Source organism: Cicer arietinum, chromosome 7 (assembly GCF_000331145.2).
Source record: "Cicer arietinum cultivar CDC Frontier isolate Library 1 chromosome 7, Cicar.CDCFrontier_v2.0, whole genome shotgun sequence".
Classification (NCBI taxonomy): domain Eukaryota; kingdom Viridiplantae; phylum Streptophyta; class Magnoliopsida; order Fabales; family Fabaceae; genus Cicer; species Cicer arietinum.
The window spans coordinates 32,339,376-32,343,945 of record NC_021166.2 but is presented as its reverse complement, the minus strand read 5'-3'; the positions used below and the strand labels follow the sequence as shown (position 1 = coordinate 32,343,945).

Sequence of the window (4,570 nt, the reverse complement as noted above, 5' to 3'; positions counted from 1 at the left end):
CTGCTTGTTTATTATTCTTGACAGTACCTTTGACTCTACAGGGTTGTCACCATAAATTTTTTTGATGAACTTCTTTAATAGTTCTATCTAGAATAAAACGAAAAACTTAGTATTAGAAAATTAAAACTTTAGCATAAATAACAACTTATAATGTCTAATGAAATATACCAATTCAGATGAGAACTTCTCCTCAACAATCACATAATCAATTCCTATACATGCTTGTCCACTACAGGTTCCCCATTTTGCTCCTGCTATTCTTTTCACTGCCATCTTTGTAAGCAAAATAAATTAGTCCTTGAACTTTTAATAATGTGACACGCCTATATAATAACCATGCCTAAAATAATAACTAAGCTTTTAAACCACGGTCGTGAACGCGTCCTGGTTTTAATAATACAAAAAAGTTATGGTCAAATATAGTCAATGGACCAAAATTGTCGTTGCAGTGACAACAAAAATCTTGACGCTGTATCTGTAACACCCCGTTTTTCAAAGCGAGGGTATATTTTTATTTTCAAAAGAATTTAAAATAAAGCAGAGAAATAAATAAAGAAATGCCTTTGGATAAATAATTGAGTCATTATAATTTACAAGCAGCGGGAAAGTTACTCCAATTATAAATCCAAACCATTTACCCAACAACAAATGGTACATGTAACCCATCGAAAATAACATGCCAAGCTGACAATATTAGTATAGGTACAGTCTTCCATTTTAATGTAAATGCAATACAAAAGAAAGACATCTGATCCCTCTATGTCAACCTAATCTGATCATTTTACAACACAACTAAACACCCTGACTAATCTCCACGCGCCCCGTGAGATCCTCCTAACGTAGCTGCAGTCAAGCATTCCCATCTCCATTTTCGTCCGTAGGGTACGAACCGGTAGGATCGTCCTGACTCTCATCTGAGGGCAAAGCCCAGATTTCCACAATAATTGTAAAGGTCACCAACCGAAAATAACAGTTAACACATAACATTTAAGTTTTAAATGCTAAAAATAACTTTTCAACTAAGCATGCACCTTAGCAGGATTTTCAATATGCGAAAAGTTCATACAATACTTTGCCAGTTAAAATGAAAGTAAAATGAGGTTCTCAATCCCCTAATTATAACATAACAAATCAAGACATGGATAGTTTCATGAGCAAACAATCATACAACTAAAACTGAGGATTTTCACTGAGCCAATCGATTAGGCAATCGATTGGGGTGAAGGATTTTGATGAAGACAGAATCCTGGGCTTAATTCAATCGATTGGGAAATCGATTGACAGGGTAGCTGAGCCCCTGACTTAATGGCCAATCGATTTCCAAATCGATTTCCTGAAGGTTTTTAGTGAAATTTTGAACTCTGGCTTGATTCAATCGATTGGGCAATCGATTGACAGGATAGCTGAGCCCCTGACTTAATGGCCAATCGATTTCCAAATCGATTTGGTCGAATATGGATGAGTCCCTGACTTAGGCCCAATCGATTGGGCAATCGATTTCGTAAATGATTTTCGAAAAACTGATTACAAAATCGATTGGCTAATCGATTTTGTCCATTTGGCCAAGTCCCTGTTTACTATCCAATCGATTGGGAAATCGATTTACCTGTGTATTCTTTCAAAAATTCATAAACTAACTCAATCACATTCATGCATAATCCCAATTCTTAACACTTAACACTGATAACACAATTACTACGACATCATGGATTTCGAAATGGTATTGCAATCAAACATGTTATCACCAAATTCCAAAACATAACACTTAGCATTTATAACACATTACTACACAAACAAAATGAACCAACAGTTCACAAATCAACAGGGTGTAGTCTCTCGCGGACAAACACAATTCCCTCAGGAACGTAAGTCGTAAACGTACTACCTATCACGGGTCCGTACCGTTTACCGAGGTGCCACCTATCCCGGGTCAGCACAACTTACCAAAACATACACGAGTAAACGAGACATTAAGAGATTCCCCATTCTTAATTCTCATCTAACTTAAACCAGGGCGTAGTCTCTCACGGACAAACCCCTGCGCAGTCTCTCACGGACAAACGCAATTCCCGCAGGAACGTAAGTCGTAAACGTACTACCTATCACGGGTCCGTACTGTTTACCGAGGTGCCACCTATCCCGGGTCAGCACAACTTACCAAACACAATTCCCTCAGGAACGTAAGTCGTAAACGTACTACCTATCACGGGTCCGTACTGTTTACCGAGGTGCCACCCATCCCGGGTCAGCACGACTTACCAAACGTAAATCGTAAACGTACTGCCTATCACGGGCCCGTACTGTTTACCAAGGTGCCACCTATCCCGGGTCAGCACGATTTACCGAAACACACATAAAAAAGCGAGACATTAAGAGATTCCCCATTCTTAATTCTCATTTAACTTAACGATTTTCAAGACAAAACATTCAGTAAATAAGTCATTAAGAGATTCCCCATTCTTAATACTCATTTACTGAAACGATTTTCAAAAACGAACATTAAGTAACCGAGACATTAAGAGATTCCCCATTCTCAACGCCCAGTTAACTTAAACAATTTTCCAAACAAAATAATAAGTAACCGAGACATTAAGAGATTCCCCATTCTTAACGCCCAGTTAACTTAAACAATTTTCCAAACAAAATAATAAGTAACCGAGACATTAAGAGATTCCCCATTCTTAACGCCCAGTTAACTTAAACGGTTTTCAAAACAAAATGTTAAGTAACCGAGACATTAAGAGATTCCCCCTCCTTAACGTCCAGTTAACTTAAACGGTTTTCAAAACAAAATATTAAGTAACCGAGACATTAAGAGATTCCCCATTCTTAACGCCCAGTTAACTTAAACGATTTTTCTTTAAAACAAAATATTAAGTAACCGAGACATTAAGAGATTCCCCCTCCTTAACGTCCAGTTAACTTAAACGGTTTTCAAAACAAAATATTAAGTAACCGAGACATTAAGAGATTCCCCATTCTTAACGCCCAGTTAACTTAAACGATTTTTCTTTAAAACAAAATATTAAGTAACCGAGACATTAAGAGATTCCCCATTCTTAACGCCCAGTTAACTTAAACGATTTTTCTTTAAAACAAAATATTAAGTAACCGAGACATTAAGAGATTCCCCATTCTTAATCCTCGTTTAACTTAATGGTTTTCAAATTCCACACAACACAAACTCAAACAAATTCTCACATCAAAACACATCAATTCATTTATTCACAAGATCCAACCATACACATATCAAATTTCATCAATATCAATTAAGAGCATGTCAAAAACAACGAACACAAATCGACACAATCCACTACTCAAAACACACAAGTTTCATTTACCCAAAATCTTACATACGTGAGGTAAATTCATTTTTCCCAAAATAATACTCTAACCCTAACCAAAAACCTTTCCACACAACCACAGATAAGTCCCTAAATGCAAACTAGAAGTTTGGAAGGAGCCCTTACCTTCGCGTTAGCTCTAACGTGCGTTTCCGGTACCGTGAGCAAATCCGGTAAAAATCTCCGCTCGCAACGTCGCCTCCAAATTGGTCCCCTAGCACCGTGGCGTGGTAGTGAGCAACTTTCCCTTCTAACTCTTCGAGAAATGAAGCTTGGATCTAGAAGAAACGGAGGGGTTTGTGTTTGGATCTCAAATACCGTTTTTCTTCGTTTTCGAATCAAAGAGGAAAAGTGGAGTTGCGAAATCCTTGTCCTAACTCTCACCCAACCTTGGGTTACTAGTTTTGAAGAAAGGAAAGCGACGAAAATGAAAACGGGAGAAAGAGGGAATTTGGCCGCGGGTGAAGAGGAAGAAGATGGAAAAAATCAGTTTTCCTTCCTTCCTTTTTCCTTTCTTTGTTTTTCCTTCCTTTCTATTTCCTTCTTTCCTTTATATAACCTTTTCTTTTCCTTTTCCTTCCTTCTAATTTCCTTTCTTTCTATTCTCACCAAGCAAACCCACATATATATATATATTAAATATAACTTAACAAATATCTCAAAATATCTAGATATTTGTTAAATCACCTTTTTACCCGTAACGCATTAAATTCTCCAAAAAGGATTTTCCGCACTTAATTTAAATTTATTTATCGACGAGTAATTCTAAACGGGGTCAAAATAACTTTTTGATCCTATACACACCATAATATTATTAACTTTGGCTAAAAAGCCTCCGGGCCAAAATCCAAAACACATAAAATACATAAAATGTACTTTAAAATTATGGGTCTTACAGTATCTATAACCACGGTAGTGAAAAGTTTTTTTACAAAATGTGGTGGTAAACACTTATGTGAAGTACCTTAAAATCTGAAGGATTGGAAAGGTGATCAAATATAGCAGGGCATTTTCCATCTAGCTCAAGAGTAACATGAGTTAAATTCCTTGCGGCAGCAGACATTACTATGCTCGCGACACGTGGACTTCATGAAAAAAAAATCAAATTAAGATTTATACACATAACACTTAAATTTTCAAAAGAAACTAGAATGAGTACCTTAACATTGAGTAACCTAACTACATTACAAGTGCATAATACTAGAGAGAGAGAGAAAACAGATCAG

At 36.7% G+C, this 4,570-nt stretch overlaps 1 long non-coding RNA gene across 1 annotated transcript; it reads right to left on the bottom strand.

Moving 5' to 3' along the window:
- LOC101501327 (uncharacterized) lies at positions 1 to 4,436 on the bottom strand. The gene is made up of 3 exons (XR_190214.4): positions 4,309 to 4,436; positions 169 to 273; positions 1 to 87 (listed from the first exon to the last, which is right to left on the bottom strand). It is a non-coding gene; the product is annotated as an uncharacterized lncRNA (long non-coding RNA).
- Between the last annotated feature and the right edge of the window lie 134 nt (positions 4,437 to 4,570).